This window comes from Dendropsophus ebraccatus, chromosome 8, assembly GCF_027789765.1.
Source record: "Dendropsophus ebraccatus isolate aDenEbr1 chromosome 8, aDenEbr1.pat, whole genome shotgun sequence".
Classification (NCBI taxonomy): Eukaryota; Metazoa; Chordata; class Amphibia; order Anura; family Hylidae; genus Dendropsophus; species Dendropsophus ebraccatus.
The window spans coordinates 110,124,220-110,138,107 of NC_091461.1; positions in this window are offsets into that span (position 1 = coordinate 110,124,220).

The following is a 13,888-nucleotide window of genomic DNA, read 5'->3' on the forward strand; positions in this document are numbered from 1 at the left end:
AATGAGCACTTCATCACTGTGCACCTAGCACTGAAATGTGTGGGGTCACCGCACCTGTGACAGAGCTTAGGCTGACCCTGGTAGAAGACCTGGATTCGATCCCTTCCTAGGAAGGTGGCAGATGGTATGTGGGTAACGGTGTTTCCTGAATATCTAAGTTTGACCATAAAGGTCCAAGCCCCTGACCAGATGCCATATTCGTCCCTGTTCTTTTTTGGGACTTCCACCACCTCTCCATACCGGCCAAGCCACGTCATGATGTCAATACAAGAGAGTGATTCATTACGGGTTAAAACGGTCACTCTCTTGATGTTATTTTGGCGAGACACCGCCTGAATGGCAAAGTCTCGCCAGCCGGGCTCATCCTTTACCAGCTCATAGTTCGACCAAAAAAGCTCAAGCCCCTCCGGCCGAACAAAGCTGATATCGAATTCAGGGGTACCAAAGGGATGTATCAAGGCAAAGATGTCGGCTGCCTTGAAGCTCATCCTCAGCAGGAGCTCAACAACTTTAGATCTTGGGGGACATGTATCACTGCCTCTCCACCTCAGACGGACCACATTCCTTCGGACACCACCCGGCCCGGCTGTTGGGAGAGACCACACAGTTTCCCTACCCCTTTCCTCTCGGAAGGCTGCAAGGCCATGCCTTTCTATCAAGAAAGACAGATCAACCTCCCTACCCGCTACATTGATTGTTCTCTCCCCTCTCTTTAAGGCCTGCAGGACACGTCGATGCAAGTCACCATCCCCAGGGCCCGAGGACGAGGAAAGCACCCCACTTCCCCCAGCGGCAACATTTGCATAGCTGCGTACCGCTGCTGCAGCCGCTGGGGGTGCAACTGGACCAAGCCCTATGCTCCCACCACTAGTCTGTGCCCCTTCACCACCCTCCTCCACATAATCCATACCCACACCAATACCACCTGTCACACTGCCCCGACCACCCTCCAAAGCCCCAGACAGATTCCTCCCCACATTCACTCCTGCTTTCCCCCCCACATTAATTCCCCCATTCACACTGGGTGGACCGGTGTGTTCTGGGACAGAAAGAGATTTTGTACCATCAGCGTCATTGGGTACCAGGACCGGAGCCACCTCCACAGGACAGGCCACTGGTCCCTTTAGAAAGGACCGAACAGCCTGCCTGGACTGTTTAGAGGCAGCCCCTGCCCTATTTCTGCTGGTACCCTCTGCCTCATCAGTACTAGACTCCTCCGCACGATCTGGTCCAGCAGCACCAATACAAAATAAAGGCTTAAGTCCAGTCTTTCTTTTGGGAGGTGAAGACATCTTAGCCCCGGCAGCATCCCGACGACGACACCGCTGCCCCAAAGGAACAGCAGCGCCAAGAGCCACCGGAGCTCCCGCAGCTGACACCGGCACACACCCGCTCCCCCCTCCCGTCAGGGAGCGAGCTGATGCACCAGTGCCTTTAACGTTACTGCCCACCGCTGGGCCACCTCTCCTGCCACTGCCCGCCACTGGGCCAATATCACTGTCCGACCTTACGGCCGGTTCCTCACCTGCTCCACCTCTGCTACTGCAAACAGAGATGGAGCTTACCGCCATACTAGACTCCATACTCTCCCCATTCTCCTGCACTGAGTCCACAACAGAACTCAGGCCGGGCTGAGATATGGGGTTCACACAGTGAGCTGACCCTGAGGCCAGTCCGGGGGGCACAGGGAGGGGGGAATATACAAATGTTACCTGCTCCTGAAGCTTGGTGGTCTTTACCTTGGTCTTTCTCCCAGGCGCCTCCTCTGGTAACTCATCTCCGAATACGAAGTCCTGGAGGCGCCCTGGTGACTCCAGGAGCTGGATCTGGGCCATCAGCGCCCCTCCCTGGTAACTGGTGTTGCTTTCATCCCCCGAACAGCGGCTAGATGACAATGCTGCTTGCCCTGCAGGGAGCCCACTGTATGGGGTCTGTTGTTGCGGACCCCCGGGTGGATTCGGCTCAACATCACGTACCTCCGCAGCGTCTCCTTCCTCCTCCACCCGGCTCTCTGGCTGGAGCCCTCTCAGCCTTCTCTGCCTTTCTCTCTCCGTTTGAGCAAAACGATCGTCGTTCTGAAGTTTCTCTTTAAACGGCCCACTGTTCTCCAAAATAAAAGTTCTCTTTTTCACTATTTTTTTGATGTCAGCTTTCAGAGATTTAATTTTCGCTGATAACTCAGCCTTTTGCTGCTTAGCAGCAGTGTCCATCAATGCTTTTACAGCACATACCTCCTCCTGGAGCTTGTACAGCTGGTTCCTGGCTTCCTCATACCCACAGAGGCTTGCAGCAATCCGTAGGCCATAGGTCTGCCCCGTCTCTTGGGACCGCTGCACCCCCCAATCTTCCTCCACACCTTCATGGGCAGACAGCCTTGCTCCAGGAGGAGTGTCACTGCACAGATTTTCCTGGCTGGTTTCCACAGTTGTTCCAGAACTTCTGGCACTTGTAGTTCCACAACTTGCTGTAGCCTTGCGGCTACCCTTTGTTACCTCAGGTTCAGGGGTGGCTGGAGAAGCATCGCTGCACCTCCTAGTAGAACGCCTCAGCCCTTGGACCTCTGATGGTATTCCCTCTGTTGGTCGCTGGATTCCTCTGCCCCCCACGGACCTGGTTCGGGGGGCAGGAGTTGGGACTCTCCTTGGCTCGCTCATGCCCGAAAACCTGCTCCCTCCCTGGGGAGGAGAGAGCAGGCCCAGGGGCAGATCTTCCTTGCCTGGAGCTCAGGAGCAGCAGACTTGCACAGCCTCACACAGCAGGACCACACCCAAAACTAATTGGATCACCACTGCAGAGCTGCACTCAGTATTCTGCTGGTGGGGTCACTGTGTACATACATTACATTACTTATCCTGCACTGATCCTGAGTTACATCCTATATTATACTCCAGAGCTGCACTCACTATTCTGCTGGTGGGGTCACTGTGTACATACATTACATTACTTATCCTGCACTGATCCTGAGTTACATCCTATATTATACTCCAGAGCTGCACTCACTATTCTGCTGGTGCAATCACTGTGTACATACATTACATTACTGATCCTGAGTTATATCCTGTATTATACTGCAGAGCTGCACTCACTATTCTGCTGGTGGGGTCACTGTAGTGTTTGTACACTGTATGTACTGTAATATATGTACACAGTGACTTTTCCTTCTATCTTTCCCAGCTTGCCATGGTTAGGAATACAATGTAAATGATTACATTTTGCCTCTATTTACAACTGGCTGCATGTTCCTCTACTACCAGACCCACATGTTCTGCTGCCTGTTAGAGCTGCTGCCCAGCATGTAAAACACCATTCCTGCAGAGACATAAGGAGAGTAGGTAGAGTAGGGTACAGTGGTGATAAGAGGCCAATAATGTGAGAATTTATCAGTGACAGGTGGAGGGAGATAACTATGTCATGTGATAAACTATAGGAGCACACAGGTACCTGGGCCACAGACACTGCATTGGTAAGCAATACATCTTACTGTATATAAACCAATTGCATTGAGTTTTAAATGGCCAGTAGACTCCTTTAAGATCTTTATACACCCTTTATACACCCTTTACTTGCTCAGGGTGTTTTTTTTTAATAATTTTTGATCTCTGATGAATGCTTTGAATACCCATAATACATGGACAGTTCACCTCCTCATTCCTTCTTTTGCATAGTGACCTCTTCACATGACGAAGAGCATGCCCACTACATCCTCTTATTTAAGTAAATAGGAGCTAAGTTGACCTGTTCACTGACAGTGTTGTTGGACTAAGAAGCCAAAGTGACTTGTACATTGCAGATATTGGGATGGGCCTGATCCAGGAGTATGTGACGTTGGGTCTATAGAATGCTGCACAATGGGTCACCTGGCACACCATTTTGGGAGGCCTGTAGTGACAGCTGTCTTCTTAAAGTTGCTGAGAAGAGCATGGTGATTCATGGGCAGATGGTGAGCTGATCAGGGTGAATCACTGTTACAAATCAGGGTGAATCACTGTTACAAATTTCCTGCTGGTGTGTACAGGACACTCTAGTCGGGAGTTCAGCCAACTATATCTCCCTCCTTCTCCACCTTTATGTGGGAGGGGTTATAGCCAAGAAAGTGTAGTGGGAGGAAGAGTCGGCTAGAGTGCCCTGTACACATGAAGAAGAATTCTGCTATAGGATGTACACCACACAGGAAGGGGCTGAAGACAATAGAGTGATCAGTCAGTTTGCATCAGAAGCAGAAGGAAACATGAAAGATCACAGAAAGCTACTACAATACTTCTCTTTACCAATCAGACGCTTAAAACGAGGTTTCATTATTGGACAATCCCTTTAACAGGGACCTGAATGAGGTCTATAGCAGTTAAATTCTTAAGACTGTTGAAAAGTGTTCTGGAACTTTCAAACAACAGCGCCACCTAGAGCGAACTGCAACCAGCGAGCTTGAAATTCCTGAATGGGATTTATAACCACCAAGTATGTGGTGCCTCAGTACTGTGAAGACAGAGAGAAGGAAACATTGATTTGTGGTTTTTTTTTTTTATTAACCCCTTTATGACCACAATACGTCTATTGTCGGTGGGGCAAAAGTAGCCTGGCACTGGTCTCCTGTGCAGAATATCATAGGAACTTGGATGCTGCATGACAGCAGGGACCTTGCTCTAACTATCAAGAATAGAGAAACCTTTGATCCTTGTTGTTTAACCCCTTAGATGCTGTGGTGAAATTGCGATTGTGGCATTTAAAGGAGAAGCCTGGTGAAAATGTTATTGAAGTATTGTATTGCCCCCCAAAAGTTATACTAATCCCAACATACACTTATTACGGGAAATGCTTATAAAGTGCTTTTTCCCTGCACTGACTACTGCATCAAGGCTTTACTTCCTGGATTACAGGGTGATGTCACTTCCTGGATAACATGGTGATGTCACTTCCTGGATAACATGGTGATGTCCCTTCCTGGATAACATGGTGATGTCACTTCCTGGATAACATGGTGATGTCACTTCCTGGATAACATAGTGATGTCCCTTCCTTGATAACATGGTGATGTCCCTTCCTGGATAACATGGTGATGTCACTTCCTGGATAACACGGTGATGTCACTTCCTGGATAACATGGTGATGTCACTTCCTGGATAACATGGTGATGTCACTTCCTGGATAACACGGTGATGTCCCTTCCTGGATAACATGGCGATGTCCCTTCCTGGATAACATGGTGATGTCACTTCCTGGATAACACAGTGATGTCCCTTCCTGGATAACATGGAGATGTCACTTCCTGGATAACATGGTGATGCCACTTCCTGGATAACATGGAGATGTCACTTCCTGGATAACATGGTGATGCCACTTCCTGGATAACATGGTTATGTCACCATGATGATGATGATGATGATGGCAGGGGGACGCTCAGTGCCCTGTGTCCCTCAGTGTCCCCCTGCCATCATTCAGCTTTAGAAGGTTTTTCCTCAGGTAAGGCAGGTTAGGTCGCCTATCAGTGTTATCATGGCAGGATAATACACTATGCTAGCAGTACAGTGTATTATATTAGAGATCAGAAGATTGCATTTCAGAGTCCCTTTGTGGGACTAATGAACAGTATAAATGTTTGGAAAATATACTTTCATTATATTAAATCTAAAAAAAAAAACAACTCCCTCTCCCAAAGAATACAACTATATAATTTCCGCTTACAAAATATTTTTTAAATAAAAAATTAAAACATACACATGTCACATATCACCACATCCATAATAACCTGAACTATAATATTATCTCATTATTTATCCCACATGTTGAAGGCTATAAAAAAAGAAAAAAGACACCAGACTAGCTGTATTTTGTTAATTTGCCTCTCAAAAAAAGAAAAAGAAAGCAATCAAAAAGTCATTTGTACCTAAATATGGTGCCAATAAAAAGTGCAACTTGTTAAGCAAAAAACAAAACCTCATATAGGTATATTGACTAAAAACGGTAAAGGTTATGGCACTTGGATGACGACAATAAAAAAACTAAAAAAATAGCTTGATCATGAAGGGGTTAAAATGTTAAAGGAGAATTCCGGGCTTGGCTCCCACCTCAGCCGCTGACCAGCAGGGCAGGCCCGACACGTTATGCCTCAGTTCCCCATTTACGACCCAGAAGCGACCAGGACTGGGGGACCGGAGTTGCCGGATACCGACATCAGCGCTGGAGCAGGGGAGGTGAGAGCATGTGACTTTTTTAATGCTCCCCCTCCCCGGCACTCTGCCAAAAATCATCCTGGCAATCAGCCATTTGGTGCACTGGGGACATACTAAATCCATGGCACACCGATCCCGCCATGCCACTCATTATAGAGGCGGTGCTCACTAGTGATGTTACTGTGACCACTCATCATTGAAGAACACTCAATGAATGTTCATGAGGAGGGGTGGGCAAATTGGTGCACAAAGGGCTGTAGTACCTCCCGCAGTGCACCAAACGGGCTAATAACATATTAATAAAATTGGAGATTTAAATACGTATGTCATGGCCCAGGGTGCGGAGGTGGTGTTATGCAGCAGGTGGGCTCGGTGTTTATCAAGGTGACTTGTAACAGTGGCCAGAAGTGGTGATACCCAACCGCAGACACACGGCACTTGTAAGGGTAGCACATGGTGTACAAAAGGTGATTTTACTTAAAGTGAGCTTAAAGTGTCACTGTTGTTTTTTTTTTGTGCGGAAATCAATAGAATCGGTGTTTTTAAGAAACTTTGTAATTGGGTTTATTAGGCAAATATGCCATTATCTGCATTCAAAAATACTTTTCCCAGCCCCCCCCCCCTCATCCACTGCTCATTATCAGGAAATCTCGACTGTTTTACATCAGTCGGACCCTGTCTGTTCTATGGAGAGGGGAGGGGGGAGGAGGAAAGAGGGAGATTAGTCTGCAGCAGAGAGCACAAAACAAAGGATTACACGGCGGGAGCTGCATGAAAGACAGTATTCAGAGAAGTCACTGCTGACTTTAGAGGAGAGAGCCTGGTGATGTAGCTGTAAATTAACTCTTTGATATGCTGTTTTGATGCCTCGTCTCCCTCCACCCCTCCCCTCTCCATAGAGAACAATGAAGATAGGGGGGAGAGCTTCAAACTGCTTTTTCATGATAAAATTCATTTTTCGGCTAATAAACCCAATTACAAAGTTTCTTAAAATCATCTGTACTATTGATTTCTGCAAAAGAATTTAAACAGGTGCAGGTGACCGTCTTGGGGGCCTTGTCCAATGTAGAACTTTACTCTGCTGAGATTAGTGTAGAAGAAGAATACCCATACTCACATTTAGATAACTAGGTATCTGACCGCCTTCCACCCAACCAGATAAGAGAGTCCCAGGTTGGGTAATACGAGACCCCGGGCCTTTACTACTGGGTGTAGCAGACTTTTCGACACCTTCCAGAAGAGCCATGCATAGTAAGATACTTCAACGTTCCCGCTCTTTGTCTTACTGGGGATCAGTTCCTTGCTTTGGTAACTGTCTTAAGAATACTGGAGAAGGATCCCTGGCATAGACAAGGTTTACCCTAGAGGATGGTTAGCCTTCCTGGTGGTCTAGCAGTGCAAAAGAACTCTCATAAGATAAATCTTTCTCTAAGTCTCTAGCTCCTGACATGAACCACCTGTGATTGGATAGAACAGTAAACAAACAACTGTACAGTTCACCCATCACCTTCATATGTTCTCATATACCCAAATAGTATAAAAGAAGAGTGAGACATCTAGTGGGGAAAATACAAATAACACCTTTATCCCCTTTGTGTGATACCTGACAGGGATACTTTACCCAGGTGGTATAAGAACTTAGTGGATCACCCGTACTGGGATACGATAGATTGATAGATAGATAGATAGATAGACTGATAGGAGATAGATAATTGATGAGTAAATAGAATTCTATAGAATCTGTATATCTTATGCAGATTTAGGCTATGTTCACACTGCGTATGAATCCGTCCGTAGATCGTACGCCGCCGTACATGTGCGGCTGAAACTACGGGCGTGGGAAAAATCGACATGTGCCGGATGCGTACGCACCGCGAACATACGCCCGTAGTACAGTTATGCTTCCCTAGCTTGTTTCGAAGCGATCTAAAGGCAGGTCATTTACTTGGAAATCTTCGCCCAGCCCCGTAAACCACACAGAACCTTTTGGATTGAAAAATCAAGTTTAATTTGGCTGAAATAAGTACTCCGTACGGGACCGCATGGAAATCCACGGCCGTGAGTTTCAACATTTCCGTCCTCAAACAATGGTCTTGTTCATTTTTCACGGCGCCGTATACGATCCGGCCGTAAGCTCATACGTAGTGTGCACTGTGCGGGCGTATATTGTATACTTTCAAGCGAACGCATCAACCTCAAAACTATGTGCGTATATTCACGGTTCGCTCTACGGACGGATTCATACGCAGTGTGAACATAGCCGCCCTCCTCCTCTTCCCCCCTCCCCTTATATGTCTATGTGTCAGTCTTTACTGCAGTCTGCCATTCTATTTGGGACCTCAGTAGATCAAAATGATCTAGATCGTAGTACAATGAATTGCGCGAGAACACAAAAATAGAGTTGAAATAGTAAGATAATAATCCAACAGATGAATAAAACATGAGATTATCACCGGTAAGCAATGCTGCCTCTGTATCCGCAGTCCGTGGAGGCCTCTTGGCACAGTTCTTTGATGTAGACATAAATCATCGCCTGCTATGGTATCGACAGGATGTATCGCTGGTTGTAGGATTTCTGGCATCCCGTATATCAGTCTGGTCCCCCCCTCCGCCCGCTCTCTCTCTCGCTTTTGATGAAGATCTCTGTGTAGTCACTGGACCATGTAACTATGAAGCGGTCTCAGTACATTTGGATGGAGTGTCATCCTCCTGAGCGCCAGCCATCCCGAGCACGTCAGTCTGTCATCTGACTTTATTAACTTCCTAATAAGACCCCAGCGAGTCCAATTAAACAACTTGAGAAAATGGAGAAACTTGATCAGCGCTTATTATTAAAATCTCCTTGGGATAACATGTTTCCACTTTTGTGTCTGGATTTGATGTAACGTGATTGCTTCTCTGTAATGAATAATTAATCCGACACACAAACAATAAGAAGAACATAGAGAGGAAATGGGGGATTACAGCTGCACCAGGAGTCCTGCTGCTGAGCGCTCACTTCTGCGCCTCTTGCCAGAAGGTGATAAACGTGTTCTGGGATCGGCTCCTCATGTCGCCTCCGTTCGTCAGGTGCGCTTTTCCCGAATGCCAACTGCTTAGAATCAGACACACAGGCTGTGGACCGAAAACGAGGACAATTTGGATTCTGTCGCAATGGCAGCTCAGCGGTGGGCACTGCTATGTGCAGGCATTGATTCGCTCTATAATTTCCACCAATTCTGGCATAAATTAGAATAAATCTGTTTATCTGCTGAAGGCGGCCAACCATGCCCACTGTTCACTCTATGGCAAAAAGTCACACATTTTCTTACATACCAAGCATACTCTGACCTGTGCAGAGATCATTCCACAGGGAGGGGGAAGCTGAGCGGTGAGCTTTATCTATTGTCTACTCTGTAATGCTGTGCAGATCACTTTCCAGAAGACTCCTCCTTATCATTCTAGACAGAACAGGAAGTCTCAGCTCAGTTTTAGGCCTAGTGGTGAGAATGAAGACTGCAAGAATTTCAGGATAAAAAAAAAAAAATCATATCCAGAGTCTCCCAAAAATGATACCAATGAAGACCTCAGCTTGTACCACAAACAAACCTCGGCTTTGTTAATGGGAAAATTTTTTAAAAAAATTACAATTTGCAGAAAATAGAGACAAAAACAGCAAAATTTTCTAAAAATGTGAGCAAAAGTAGTGAAAAATTACATTTTAAAAAGTCACATAAAAATGGACTCCCAAGGAACAAGCTCCCATATGTCGACAGCCTTATTGCTCTTGGAAGGTGAGCATAAAGAATGTGAAAAGCTCACTTCTTAATGGGGTACTCTGGGCAGAAGGGCTTTTTTCACTATGGCCGGGGAAGGGGTCGATGAAAGCAACAACGTCCACTTACCTTCCTGTTCCAGTACTGGGTCCCACATCGTGCTGCTCTGGTCTCCGGTCCCCGTCCGCTTCCTAGTCTATGACACGCCTTGGGACATGACCTTTCAAGCACGCTCAGCCATGCAGAGGTAGGACCCTGCTACAGCCGCTAAATAGCTGAGTGGACTTGAAATGTTATGTTCCAAGCCGCGTCATAGACCAGGAAATGGCCAGGGAGCTGATCTAGATTGGAGCAGCGCAATGCGGGGCTCAGCGCTGGATCCAGGGAGGTAAGTGGATGTTGTTGCTTTCATCCACCCCCTCCCCGGCCATAGTGAAAAAAGCCTTCTAGCCCGGAGTACCCCTTTAAAGAGGTTATCCCAACATAATAAATTATCTCCCATCTACACAATAGTATGGGTCTGACTGCTTGGACCCCCATTGATCACAAGAAGAGTATACAAGCTTTGCCACTGCTCATTTCACTTTCTATAAGACTTCCAAACATAGCAGAGTTCAGGGATCAGCAATCTTTTGATGTCTCATTGACAATTAAAGGAGAAGTCCGGGGTAAAATTTTATTAAAGTATTGTATTGCCCCCCAAAAGTTATACAAATCCCCAATATACACTTATTACGGGAAATGCTTATAAAGTGCTTTGTTCCCTGCACTTACTACTGCATCAAGGCTTCACTTCCTGGATAACAGGGTGATGTCACTTCCTGGATAAAATGGTGATGTCACTTCCTGGATAACATGGTGATGTCACTTCCTGGATAACATGGTGATGTCACTGTCTGGATAAAATGGTGATGTCACTTCCTGGATAACATGGTGATGTCACTTCCTGGATAACATGTTGATGTCATTTCCTGGATAAAATGGTGATGTCATTTCCTGGATAACATGGTGATGTCACAACCTGACTCCCAGAGCTGTGCAGGCTGTGGCTCCTGGAGAGGATGATGGCAGGGGGACACTGAGGGACACAGGGCACTGGAGGTACACTGAGCATCCCTCTGCCATCATCCTCTCTAGCAGCCACAACCCGCACAGCTCTGGGAGTCAGGTTGTGACATCACTATGTTATCCAGGAAATGACATCACCATTTTATCCAGGAAGTGACATCACCATGTTATCCAGGAAGTGACATCACCATGTTATCCAGGAAGTGACATCACCATTTTATCCAGAAAGTGACATCACCATGTTATCCAGGAAGTGACATCACCATTTTATCCAAGAAGTGACATCATTATGTTATCCAGGAAGTGAAGCCTTGATGCAGTAGTAAGTGCAGGTAAAAAAAAGCACTTTATAAGCATTTCCCGTAATAAGTGTATATTGGTGATTTGTATAACTTTTGGGGGGCAATACAATACTTTAATAAAATTTTCACTAGACTTCTCTTTTAATAGAGCAGCTTCTTTCACTCGCAGGACAAGGGGCCCTGTTCTCGTGATCAGTGGGAATCCCCACAGTCAGACCTTTACTGATCAGTTAGTTATCCCATATCCTGTGGATAACGTTTTTTCTTGGGTTAGGCATCCTTGGCCACGCTCCCTCTTTGAATATTTCTAGTAGATATAGTTAGAGCTGTTACGTCACATGTCTGACAACTGGGTAAAGTCAATTTGCTCTTTTTAAGGGCAACTAAAAGAATTTTGAATAAACCTCTATACAAATGTACAAAGTAACAAGAAATATTTATCTGTAAAGAGTAAATTTAACGTTTCACTTCAAATTGGGTGGTTTTCCCCTTTAAGAGCATTCTCAGTCTCTATCTGACGTAAAATCTGGAAGATAACAAATTCATCATCCCAAGGAAGTCATTTTCTGGAGGCGGCATCTTCTCATCAACGTCTCGGCTGTCACCTCTGTAATCTTCCGCTGTCTGTATAAAATATGAAAGAGATGTTAACTTGATGTCGTGCAAGGTGCACGGACACTTCACGTAGAACAGGTTTTCTTGATGGAGGAAGAGACACAATATTTTCCACTTATGTCAGTTTTATTGGTCATAGCTCCTTCCCCGGCGGCAGATGTAAAGTCACCTCTGGATCTGATGTCTTGGACAATCTGAGGAATATAAAACAATATGTTATTTTGTCATAGCAGTCTACAACATTGAGACCATTGCCGAGTTCATCCATCACCCGGCTGCTTGTCTGTTATCTAACGGATATTGTAGAGATACAAAGTGTCAAGAATTTCTTATAAGGAAATAGTGATGTAGATAAAGGCGGGGAAGGGAATGCAGTCTCTACAAGTCCCAGGATTTGTTAAAGAAGCAGGATAGCTTCGTTTTTTAGCCATATTTTGCACTCTTACCATGACTAGTCCTACAGTGCCTTCTGTTTCATTCCAGCTCAGCTGTATCCATGTATTTCATTACTGTAACTGGGTCATGTGATCACCAGCCTGACCCACTGAAAATCACAGTGTTTAATGTGTTAGAGGAGGTGGTCTGTCGTGGGTAAGCTGACTTCCTGTGAACTACAGGATGACATCATCACCTATCAGATGCCTCCTGTCAGTTCCCCATTCAGCTCTATGTGTATTTAGCTGCTGCTATTTCTATAGGATAAATATATACTTCAGTTATGCACCTCCCCTGAGGCTCTGTTCAAACCTTATATTTTTTAAGCTTTTATCTGCATTTTTATAGTGATTTTCCTGAAATTGCAACTCGCTGTAAAAATTATAATTTGGAAAAACACACCCAAGACACAGTAAAAATGCAAGGTGCAATGCATCTTTATAAAACACCTCATTTCTTATTATAGGTCAAATCACTTTCTCCTCAGGGCAATACTTCTCTTGAAATGCACTTTAGGGGGGCCTTCACACGTACCAGATCCGCAGCAGATTTTCACAGCAAAATCCGCTGTGGATCCCTTGCCTGTAGTTTGTATGGGAAGACATACTCGCAGCAGGATTGACATTCCACTGCGAGTATGTAAATGCCGGGCCGTTAACCCCCCCAGCATACTGTACCTGCTCCACGCTCCGGCTTCCTCCGGACGTCCCGCTCAGCCAGTCAGTACACTGCCCCGCTGCAGCCACTGATTGCCTGAGAAGGGATGTCCAGACACCGGGAGCCCCCGAAGTAGCCAGAGTGTGGAGCAGATACAGTGTGCTCGGCCCGGCGTGGGGTTAACGGCCCGGCATTTACATACTCGCAGAGGAATCCCGTTACGAGTATGTCTTCCTATACAAACTACAGGCAAGGGATTCACAGCGGATTTCTCTGTAAATTCGCTGGTACGTGTGAAGACCCCTTTAGGGAGTGTTCACAAATACAGGATCCGCAGCAGATCTGCAGCAGATTTGATGCTGTGTTCAGTTATTGAGATCAAATCTGCTGCGGATCCTCTGCGGATCCACAGCATAAAATCCGCTGCAATACGGACTGTGTGAAGCTACCCTAAGGGTACAAACTTACTGGGTGGATCCGCTGCGAGTTTGTCAGCAGCCCACCCTTTTAACCCCCCCCCGGCCGCTGGAGCGTATACTTCATCTGCTGCCTGCTTTGGCTTGCTTTGGGGCTCCCGGTGTCTTCACGTCCCGCTCAGCCAATCGGTGATTGGGTGAGCAGGACAAGCCGGGAACCCCCGAAGCAAGCCGGAGCGGGGACCAGGTGATGTATACGCTCTGGCGCCGGGGGGTTAACGGGGCGGGCTGCTGACAAACTTGTAGTAGGATGTGCATCCTGCTGTGAGTTGGTCTGCCCATAGACTGTACATTGCAGGGATCCGCAGGATCTAATAGAGAATTGCATGAAAACTGCACATAAAGTGGCCTCAACCCACTTATGAATCTCACCTGGCAGGACTCCAGCAGCTGATGAGGATTAGGTTGGTCTA